We start from the raw sequence: 12,431 nt of genomic DNA on the forward strand, positions 1-12,431 counted from the left end.
ATCTTGAAATGGATGAAATACCTCAATGTCAGGCTGAAGTCTATCAAAATCCTAGTGGAGAACATAGGCCGTAACTTCTTTTACATCGGCCACAGCAACTTCTTTCAATACGTGTCTCCAAAGGCAAGGAAACAAAAGCAAAAATGAACTTTGGGGACTTCATCAAGATCGAAGCTTCTGCACATGAAAAGCAACAGCCAACAAAACAAAGAGGCAACTCACGGAATGGGAGAAGATATTCACAAATAACACTACAGACAAAAGGCTAATATCCAAGATCTATAAAGAACTCCTCAAATTCAATACCCCTAAAACAGATAATCATGTCAAAAAATGGACAGAAGATGTGAACAGACAGTTTTCCAAAGAAGACGAACAAATGGCTATAAGACATAAAAAAAGGTTCAACATCACTAGGCGTCATGGAAATTCAAATCAAAATCAAATTGAGATCCCAATTTGTCATTTGGATGCCAAATTGAGATCCTAAGAGTCCTTTGGATGCAGATTTGAGGGTTCATGATCATAGAGTAGTGAAGTGGTTTGCAGATTGCAACATGGCAGTCATGGACCATGATAATCAGAAACAGAAGCTCCACATACACAAAGAAAACCAATAGGAAGTCCTGAGCTACACACCCAGCCTTTGAAATGGTACTGCTGTCAAGCAGGGAATTGATGCATGAGTTAGGAACTGTTACAGAAATGTAGCAGGCATCCAAGATGGACAGATTCCTGAGGAAGAAATACATGGGTGTGTGAAGACTCCTGTCAAGGTTGGTGACAGTAACAGTGATAATGTTCCCCATCAGAGTGACGACATACATCCGAGACAAGGTTATGGCATGCAAAATCTATAATTCCCACACATCAGAAAACCCCATGAGGAGAAATCCCATCATGATGGTGGAATTTAACATTTGTGGGTAATGCACTTTTTACCTGGAAAGTAGGAAGTGAAATCCAGAGCTCATGAAGAATCAAATTATGAAAATATCATTCTTAAATAGTTTAGTCTTGACCCCTACCTAATTCTAATCTATATTGAAACCCCTAATTAAAAAAATTTTTTTTTAATTTTTTAATAAACATATAATGTAATATTAGCCCCACGAGTGCTGGTCTGTGAATCGCCAAGTTTACACACTTCACAGCACTCACCATTGCACATACCCTCCCCAATGTCCATAACCCCAGAAGCCCCTAATATTTTTGAAAGAAAATTAAGTGGTCCTCCTTTAGTCTATGGGGTATTATTATTTTTCCTTTATAGTATTTTATTTCAACAATAGTAATGAGTGAAAATTACAACTTACAATAAACATATACAAGTTCAATCCATATTTCTATACACTTCCATTGGAGGATGTACTTTTCTCATGATCAGTTATGTATAAATATAGACATAGATTACATAAATAAAGTTGCATTTGAATGAAATTTTGGAGATAATGTTGTTGAACACTGGATAATTAGAATAAAATATTTTTGTTGTTTTTAGTCTTACCTTTTTATTTGGGGGTATGGACAATATGGGGTAAAATGATTTTTTTCTGGAACTAATGTTCTATGCAAAATAGTGAAAAATTATCTTCTGTTCCTATGAAAAAATATTGATATCATTTGTAACCTTACTTACTCTAATATCTCAAATGGAGTATAAACCCATAAGCTGATACATTTACCTACACTGACTTTACTCCTAATTTTTGGTTACATTTTTATACTTCAAAATTTTTTTTCTGGTTCATTTATCTCTACTCTTAAAGAAAGAATGAAAGGGCCAAGTATTATTTCCTGAGTGCCTCTTGAACTTACCCCTAATGCTCTTTCTTTATCATTTTCAATTTTCCAACTTTTCAAAACTTCTTTGATTCTACTAGCTGAAAACAAAGCAACAACAAAATTATAGCACAATATCTTCCAACAGTAATTTAGCCTTTTTTTCTGTTAAACTACAGACTGTTTTTCTCACTTTAATCTTCAGCTTGTTCAACAACTTTTTTTAGAATTTCTTCCTGTGATTCTGCATCATTGCCACCGCATCTTTATTGTTTATGTCATTACCTCCTCTGGTTTATTCACTAGTGGTTGAATTCACCAACTTTTATCTTAACTTACCTGTGTTACATGTATTTTCCTGGATCTCCTCTATTATTCTTTTACAACTTTTTTTTCTCATTTCCAATAATAGTAATAACAACAACAACAATAATTAGACCATGAAAAACTACCTTGCTTATGGTTTATTTGAAAATAAATTCTTCTAAATTCTGTTCAAAATCTTCTAGTCCAGATTTTTTCACATTGATATGTTACCTATAACACCATTTTGTTAGTATTCTTTGTCATAAACTTATTAAATATCTTGCGTGTGAAGTTTTTAGACAACCTATCCAATCTCATGACTTGTTTTTTACATCAGTTTTTCAAGACATGTTTCACAAACTGTTTCACACTGAAAAGAAATCAAGCAGATGTCCTTCCTATTTTGTTGTTATTGTTATTGATAAATTTCTCAAGGATTGAACTGTATACAACTTTGTGTTCTTCAAGGGACAGGTGAAGTGGTTTTTGTTTTGCTTTGTTTTGCTTTACAAATATCTGATATTAAATGTAGGTTTTAAATATTTAATAAGCTCCCGCATTATTAATGCATTCTTATCATTCTTTATGTATATGGCTTCTGATGAAAAGGAGAAAACTGTACCATTATTACCAAGATACTGCCTCTACATGTTTAACAACTAAACCAAAACAACTTATATTCGCAGTAGTTTTGAGGTTGTTCAAAGAGAGAAACAATAATTTGTAATGTTTACCAGTATGTCTTTAATTTCCAGTTATCTATATGAAAATATTGGTTTTCATTAATGTATGATATGACCATTTCAAAGTTGAAGCTCAGTCTATATTTTTTTATTATTATTCTTTATTATGTTACGCTAGTCACCATACAGTAGTACATAATTTGTTTTTCACATAGTGTTCTGAGATTCATTGTTTACGTAGAACACCCAATGCCCTATGCAATTCATGCCCTCCTTAATACCCATCACCAGGTCTCTATATCTTCATCAAACCAGAATGATTGTACTTTATCTGATAGCATCTGGTCAAAACTAGTTATGACAATATGTTTCAAGACAATACGTCTAAGAAATGTGCCCAAGAAATCACAAATGCACCTTAAATATCCCTTGATACAGTTTTCAGAAATACTATGATTATTATTTCAGTTCCATTATTTTCAAGGCGTATACTACTATTCAATATTTTCTAAGTAAAATTTATACATTAGTTTTAAATATCACAAAAATAGTATTACATTCCTATTTTAGAGACAGAAAAATCTTGCCCAAGTTTAATAGCTCCTGTTTCATCACACACACACACACACAAAAACTGTTTCTCGCATGGTTCTCAAACACAAACACATTAAGCAGGTGGGAATTGTCCAGTTCAGTGCCTCTATAGGTTTCCAAAGAATGTCTGTACACTTTTTTGGTAATGCAATAATTATAATTTCCCTACTTTAAGTTTACTATATGATTACCTTAGGCATATATAGCCTGTATCCAAAATTCTCTTATGGAAGAGTCACCAGGACCTTGACTCTAGAATCAATAGACAGTAGGATTGGGAAATGTCAACACCACTTACCAGGCTTTTGAAGTTGGAAATACACTTCACCCAAGATGAAATTCCATTATCTGTAAAAAATGGGATAATTATGTGAGCTGTCATAATCAACTTTTTAAATAATATGTGTCTTTATTCCTTGAATTGATGATTCAATAATATGTTTGTTTATTCCTTGAATAATGATTCAACAAACATGTATATGTACATATGCATATATAAAAAATACATATATATGTCAAGAGTTTGTGAATAATAAGTGTGAATAAATATGTCAAGAGTTTGTGAATAAATAAATAAATAAAGCAAAATAATTCCCTACACCCATAAAATCTGCATTCTTTCAGAAGCTAAGAGAGAACAGTTAAAATTTGATGGAAAATCAAATATTTCAGTCAGTTTGATGAGGGAGCACGGGGCTGGCTGAAGACAAAACAAAAGCTGGCGCCTTGCACCCCCCTCTCCATCCGCTCCCCCTCTGTCATATGTGTAGTATCCCTCAGGCAGCCCTGACTGCCATGAACAATAAGCAAATAGTTAACTTGCAGAGCTCACAATCCTGCTAGACAGGAGTCTCCCTTGGCTTACAAATGTCCTAAATCTCACTAACAAAGGCGATTGATAGCAGGATTGTGACATCCCACCAAAAAGTCTCCCAGCTATCTTAATGTTAATAGCTGGTCTAAAGACAACATTGATCAAGCCGCAGGGGCGAGAGCAAGGCCTCTGGTAGGCCTCTGACATCCTGGCACCTTGTAGGCCCTCTTTAGCATATGAAAACTCCGTTGAAACCTCCCTTCCTCTCACCTTCCCCCAACTGCAGGGTACATAACCTGCCATCCCTCACAACCGGGGGCAGCTGCATCTCTGCCTGCCCACGGGTCCTGTCCCCGTGCTCTAATAAACCACCTTTTTGCACCAGAGAAGTCTTAAGAATTCTTTCTTTAGCCGTCGGCTCCGAACCTCACCCCACCGAACACGACCTAGGTTCTGGGAATTCATCATTTTGGTGAGCCAGCCAGGAGATTAGTGAGTCTTTACATTTGGACTCTGAGCTTCGGTGCAAAATTGGTGAGTACTTTGTCTCCTTCTCCTTTACTCTCATTTCAGGGCTTTTCAAGGAGTATGGTCTTATTGGAACACTTGCACGTCAATTGCTCAGGCTGTAATCCTCTAGCCCGTGGCTACTCTACGGGGAGGAGAGCGTCTGCCTTTTGGCTGTAAGTTAGTACCCTGGCCGGAATGGCAATAAGACCCAGAAACTTGATGGCCTCTCTTTATTCCTGTTCTTATAGAGAGTTGTCTCTCTTGGGCACGGGACAGCCACCTAAGTCACCGGGACGGCTGCCAATTTTAAGACTCCCGTGTGAGGTTTCCTCCTGATTGATCTAATGTGATCTCCTCCACATCCCTGGCCTAGCCACTTCTGGCCTCGAGACCTCCACTGGGAGCCGGCCGAAACCAGTACCCGATGGAATTAAAACGCAACCGGGGACCGTTTCCTAGGGAAGTTGGCTGCAAGGACCACATGTGTTGGAATGTCGCATAGACCATGATGGATTTCAGTCTTTACTGTTTCTTGTCAATGTCTTTTACAGACTACTTATAGCTATGAAATTGGGTAATTTCCCCTTGCCAAACTTTTCTAGTATTTCCATGGGTTAATATGGCAAAACAGTATGCAGTCTTCAGGACAGACAATGTCATGGCATAGCACAGTTTCCTAGTCCATTCACCAGGCACCAATCTGTAGCCTAGGATGCGATGGGGAAGTGGAGGGACGCCGGCACCCCTCCAGGGCCTTTTAAGGCAGGATGGTGATCAATAGCGATATCTTGAGGGACGCCTCTGGTCGCTTTTGAAACAGGGGAACCTCTGACATATCCTGCGTGGGACGCCACCCAGGAGTCGGGGGGGATTTGGTAATGGACCTTCATTACTTTTCTGGAAGCATGGCCTCAGTAGGCTTCTTCAGTTCCCAAGGACTCAAACTTGGGGTGCCTTTTAACCCACTGGAAATAATTTGGATTGCAAAATTTAGGAAAGCACTGAGCTCCTGTAACACTGCATGGCCTCAGTGGGATCTATCCATTAGATCTCTGCAGGAAACAGGGCAAATGGACCTAGGATACCTTCACCGCTCATACCTAGGCCTTCATTGCTCTGCACCAGGACCTCAGACTAAGGGGCTTTTGCGGAATGTGTTTGTCCAGATGAGTCAGTTAGTAAACCCAGGTTGTTGGGCATCTTTAGCAAAAGGGGACTCTTGACTGTCTCTCTGTTTCTCCTAATAGATGTGGGGGCTTCTCCCTCCCTCACTTCCCGTCTTAATGGCTGTAACTGGAGCCAACTGGGGTTAGTCTAACTCGAGACAGATACCGTAAGGAATATTTCCAAGCAGCTGCCGAAACTCTCTTTGTTTCGGGGAAGTTTCCCTGTGTTCTCTGGCCTGACTTGGACTGTTTAACCCCTCCTCCCTTGCTGGTGGGCAAGCTTGGCGCTTGCCAGCCAACAGGAAAGTTGTAGAAGGTTTGTGAAGGGAAATCTTCAGAAAAGGAATTTTAGCTATGGTCAAGATGGACTAAGATTGAAATGAATGGGTTTTAAATGGGTTTATGAGCTCTAAAACCGGGAATCTTTTCTCTGCCTCCTGGCAGCACTTTGTTTCCTCTGTTTCCCCCTTATCGTGTTTCTGTACCAATGTGCGTGCAGCCTTCATGACTAGCCTCTAGATCATGCACCACGGCTCCTTCTCTCTCCACTGTCAAGGAGCAAGAAGAGCAGCCCCTGGACCTAACGCACCCCACTCCAGATCTTCCCACTTGTGTCTCAGGTAAACATTCAAAGTGGAGTGGGCCCAGGTGGAACATGAATCACTATTGGAACTAAGTTAAGTTTGTTGGTTTAATTAAGATAAGATGCGTCTTTGAAGTTACAGCAGTAAATGTGAAGCTTTTATTCTACCAAAGTTTATTGAAGGTCAAATAAGCTTGTGTTATTTATTAAAATTTGTTAGCAAAGAGATGACTAAACTGATGTTTGTCTGTCTCAAAGTTTTAATGGGTAGTTGCTGAAGTAGCTTTCAGAGTCTTTGGTAACCTGAAAGTTTTAAAGTTTTGCTTGGGTGACAGTTGGAATTAAGTTGTGGACATCTAGGTCTTAAAGGATAAAATGCTAGGTCATTAATTACTGGATGTAGGTTTGTGCTTTTGACTTCTTAACTGCAAAGAAACTAAGAGTATTTACATCTGTTGGTAAACGTGTTTTGCACTTAACTGTTTCATAAATTTGACATCTGAAGAATTCTGTTGTAACAGTTCACAATTGGTTAATACTTAGTCTTCACTAGAGATTAAGGGGTTTCTAAGAGTATCAAATTCTGCTTAGTGTAACTAAGACTGATGGAAATAAGGGAAACTCTGTAGGAAAGTAGATGACCTGTAAGAAAGATTTAAAGAAGGGAAATGCATTTTATTAAAGATAAAAGGTAATTGGGTCCTAAATGAGATGGTTGTTTGGAAGGAAATGGCTTGGGAAAAAAAAAAACCTGAATGCAGAGGAAAGTTGTAGAAGGTTTGTGAAGGAAATCTTCAGAAAAGGAATTTTAGCTATGGTCAAGATGGACTAAGATTGAAATGAATGGGTTTTAAAGGTACATTGGTACAAGACTGAAATTGTCTCTGTTCAAAAGGACAAAGTTTTCTTAGATTAATTGATCTGCTGTTAAGAAAATGTAAATGGTTTTCTCTTTGCCTGCCCAGAAAGTTCAGTTTCTGTTTTGTTTTATCAGGTGCTTAACATCCCTAATTATATTTAGGCATGTGCTTTAAAACTTTATAAGATTTTAACAAATGTTGACAAAATTTAAGTTGTAAATCTCTTTAACTCCGGCTTTTCCTTGATACGCGAAGTTGCTCATGAAGTACTACTGATCCAGCGACAAACCTTGGGTTACATTTGGGAAAATGCTATAACTATTCTAGAGATTCTATGCACTTCCTAAAGTTTTAATGTTGTAAGAGATCATCACTTGATATTGTAATTATGGAAATGTTATGTGTCACAGAAGTAACCTGATTTCCTTGCAGCTAAATTGTAAACTCTCGTGTCTCTTTAGCTCTAACCATATCCACTCTGAGTTTTTGTCATTTATAATTGTTTTAATTCTCTTGTAAAATGAGTTTTATCTTCAAGGAGATTCATATAAAGGACTTTCAGGACAAATACAGATAATTTGATATACTTGAAAGTCCTAAAACTGAAATGGGTAAGAATTTCCAAAACTAACTAAAGGTGCATTCACCAGAATTAGTAACATGGGACTAAATGAACTAAAAGACTATAGTGTTGTGTCTCTTAATGTTTTGTCTTACTTTAAACATTGCTGGTTCTCTCTAATGTTTGCTCTTCCAGACTAGGGATACTTCCTCTTAGTTATCTGTAACTTATAGAGATGTAAAAATGCTCAAAGCATTCAACTTTTCCCCTCTATCTGAACCCTCTGAAACCAAAAGGTCTCAGTAAGTATTCTTTCTTCCATGGCCATCAGTCATTTGCATAAGTTCAATAAGAATCTGTTCTCCTTGTAACAGGACACCATTGGAAACTGGTTATTTTACCAAGGCTTTGACTGGGATGTCCTATTTGAAAAGACTCAGATATGACCAGACAGTTTAAAGGAACTAAGGTTGACTTTATGAAACCTGGAGCCACAAAGCACCTTGGGACTGTTGGCCTCATACCTTGCTTACAGAGTTCCCAGCAGCCTCACCAGGTGAGTAAAGAATGTCACTCCTTGGTAGGTGCAGTCTCAGGAAGAGGAATTCGCCCAAAGGCACACCTGATGGCAAGTACAGGGCTTGGCTTCTGGCCTGGAGAGGCTACTAAAAGTTCAACCTAGAGATTCCTTATAAAAAGTTCCAGCAAAGCAGACTCTAAAAGATCTATTGATCACACTCACTGTTCTTGCTGAGCTTATGTAAATAATTAGGCCAAGTTTGTTAAAACTGGACTTGTTTCACAAGTGAATTAGTCCTGATTTGGCTATCTCTGGAAATGAGGGTTATTTTAGAGAGAAAAATTATGTTTTAGTAACACACCTTTATGGATGTTAAATTCTAGATTTGATTGTCTTTAAATGTTTACCTAAGCTAAACAAATTTGAGGTAAACTTAAGAGAAGTTACACAATAGCTTCTTTAGTCGATCTTATTTTGTGGGGATATTAGCAAGACCCCATGGCACATGATTAAACAACTGGAAAATGGGATTGATTCCCCTACAGTTGTATAACTTAACTAACACCTTATGTGTGGCTGGGATAATAAAATTGCCTAAAAGCCAGCATACCACACTCCATAGGATTAACTATGGACTTGTGGAGGCAATGGATGACCCCACTTTCTTTATGAGTGGATTGAATGATGCATGGGGGCTCCCCTTATCTCTTGACAAGTTTTCTCACTTGCCAGTGATCCTCTGTAGTCAGGATATTGTTAAGCCTGGACCACTCAAAGGTCTTCTTATTGGTTTCATCCCTCAGTCATATTTATCCTGGAGGCCACCTCTGTTGAGGTGCAATTGCAAATAGATGCTTTAGCGAAACCTAGAACAGCCCTCATAAAAGAGCCTCAAAGCTCACTATGGGACAGTCCCTGACTGTAATGACTTCACATCAGGCCCAGATTTGTCTTAGAAGCCAAAGGCCACCAATGGATGATGGAGGCCAACTTCTTAAATACTGGGCTATACTTACAGATATGCCAGAAATAATACTTAAAACTTGTCAAAGTTTAAACCTAGTTACCTGTATGCCTGAACCTGACCACTGTACTTCTTTCTCTATAGAGCAAAAACGTTCAGAGGTTATTGATCTTGCTTACTCTATATGGCCAGATTTAAGATGCCCCTGTTAAAAGCACGAATGACAGTTGGTTTTCTGATGACAGTAGTTTTCATAAAAAAGAATAAGAAAAGCTAGGTATGCCTTAGTGCTCAGTAGCACATTGCAATTGCCAAAGCCTACGAATTAACACTTATACTGACTCTAAATATGCCTTCCTGGTACTACATGCCCATGGAGCTGTTTGGAAGGAAAGGAGATTGCTATCAAGCCATAACTCCCCAATCAAATATGGGCCTAAGTTACAAACCCTCCTTATCGCTATACTGAAGATGGCGTATATCAGATCTGGGATGCATATCTGTGGCTTACACCCACGATTGGACGGCTCAGTCAAAAGGCAGTTTTATGCTGGGAACAAAAGAATCATACATATGATACTTGGGCAAATAACACACGATATCTGGGATGGCTCTCACTAGAAATGTGTTCCCAAGTAATAGTACTCCAGGCTACTGACTGGTTTGCTACTGACTGGGCAAGGCGACCTGGCATTCGATGGTCAGCTCCAAACAGAAACCACTGGATATGTGGAACCAACCTGTGGCCCTGGCTTCCTCCAGGGTGGATAGGTCGCTGTACTTTAGGATTTGCCTGGATTCATGGGCACATTACTAAAACCATTACCACTCCAGTTAATCTCCCCAATTTAAAGCAAAGATGGACATGATCTATTTTTAGATGGTATGATCACTTAGCATCCATTTTTGTTCCATCTGCGGGACTAGAGGATGTCATGTGGCATGTAGAAGCCCTTAGTAAATACAATACAAAGGCACTCAGTGATTCACTAAATAGCCTCTCCCTCCTTAATACCGAAGTCTCACAAATACACAAGGCAGTCCTACAAAATAGGATGGCCTTAGATGTCCTGACAGCAGCCCAGGGTGGCACATGTGCAATTATCAAAGCAGAATGTTGTGTGTACATCCCAGACTATCACAAAAATGTCACAGGACTAATAAAAGATAGGATGCTCTTCAAGATCCTTCTCTCTCTCTCAGTGAATGGTTAAGTTCCTGGTTTGAAAGAGGGCTATGGCCAAATCTCCTTTTCGGGCTTCTCATTCTTATCGCCTTATTAACCTTAATACGCTGCTTTGTTCAGTGTTTCTCTACTTGGTGCCGAGACTCCATTGCTGCAATGACTTCACCACGGCAGATGATCCTTACCACGCGCAAAGATACTTCTTCACTGTCAACGCTGGATTCAGCTGCCTCTGCTTTTCGTAACTCCCTTATACATCCCTCAACTGATCAATGTTGACCAGAGTAGGTAGGGACAGCTCTATGCCCCTATTCAGCAGGAAGAAGTTAAAGAAGATGAGACCTTCCACCTTCAACCACCTTAAAGATTTAAGGGTCAAAATGGTTCAGGGGGGAATGATGAGGGAGCATGGGGCTGGCTGAAGACAAAACAAAAGCTGGCGCCTTGCACCCCCCTCTCCATCCGCTCCCCTTCTATCATATGTGTAGCATCCCTCAGGCAGCCCTGACTGCCATGAACAATAAGCAAATAGTTAACTTGCAGAGCTCACAATCCTGTTAGACAGGAGTCTCCCTTGGCTTACAAATGTCCTAAACCTCCCTTCCCCTCACCTTCCCCCAACTGCAGGGTACATAACCTGCCATCCCTCACAACCGGGGGCAGCTGCATCTCTGCCTGCCCACGGGTCCTGTCCCCGTGCTCTAATAAACCACCTTTTTGCACCAGAGACATCTTAATTCTTTCTTGAGCCGTCGGCTCCGAACCTCACCCTACCGAACCCGACCTAGGTTCTGGGACTTCATCAAGTTTAATGAATTTCGGTCAGAATTTATGGGGTAATACGTAAGGAAGTATGTAACTGAGGGAAGTGATATGGGATTGGTCAGGTAAATTAAATTGTTCGGAAGCCAGAAAATAGCTAGGGAAACAAAGACACATATTTTTACTTTTCCCCACCAGACTTATGTTTTCCCATTTTTTTGTGCATAGAAAGACCCTGTATATATGTCTTGAAGAGATTTTAAAATAAGATTAACACTTGATTTTCCAGACTAGATAATACTTCACACATTTTCTAAATTGATGTTTTTCTACACATTGGTTTGAGTGAGAGACTTTAAATTCTAATCTCACAAAATAGTTAAAAACACTTTTATACATAATACCCTGATCCTGAGTAAAGAACTAAGATCAGGGCGCCTGGGTGGTTCAGTGGGTTAAGCCTCTGCCTTTGGCTCAGGTCATTATCTCGGGGTCCTAGGATCCAGCCCTGCCTTGGGCTCTCTGCTCAGCAGGAATCCTGCTTCTCTCCCCTCCCTCTGCCTGCCTCTCTGACTACTCTGACCTCTGTATGTCAAATAAATAAATAAATAAAATCTTAAAAAAGAACTAAGATCATGGCAACAATTTCTTAATGTTTGATTTTTGACTAAATTTTCATTCTTTTAAAGATTTTCTCATTGTTAGTAAAATTCTGAATCGGTTTATCTGAAATTTTGTATATAATTGTTTTCAGAAGTTACAAAAGAAATTCCTTTTGTCATAAAATTAGCATAGAGAGAAGGAACAAATGCAGGGAAAGTAGAAGAAGGAGAAAAGGCTTCCTGCAGAGCAGGGAGCCCAAGGCAGGGCTTGATCCCAGAACCTGCTCATCTCATGACCTGAGCAGAAGGCAGGCACTTTTTTTTTCTAATTTAAATTTATTTTTTCAGTGTTCCAAGATTCATTATTAATGCATCACACCCAGTGCTCCATGTAATATGTGCCCTTCCTAATACCCATCACCAGATTCACCCATTCCTCCACCCTCTCCCTTCCAAAACCCTCAGTTTGTTTCTAGAATCCAGTCTCTCATGATTTGTCTTCCCCTCATACTTCCCCAACTCACTTTTCCTTTCCTT

This window comes from Neovison vison, chromosome 8 (assembly GCF_020171115.1).
Source record: "Neovison vison isolate M4711 chromosome 8, ASM_NN_V1, whole genome shotgun sequence".
Lineage (NCBI taxonomy): Eukaryota > Metazoa > Chordata > Mammalia > Carnivora > Mustelidae > Neogale > Neogale vison.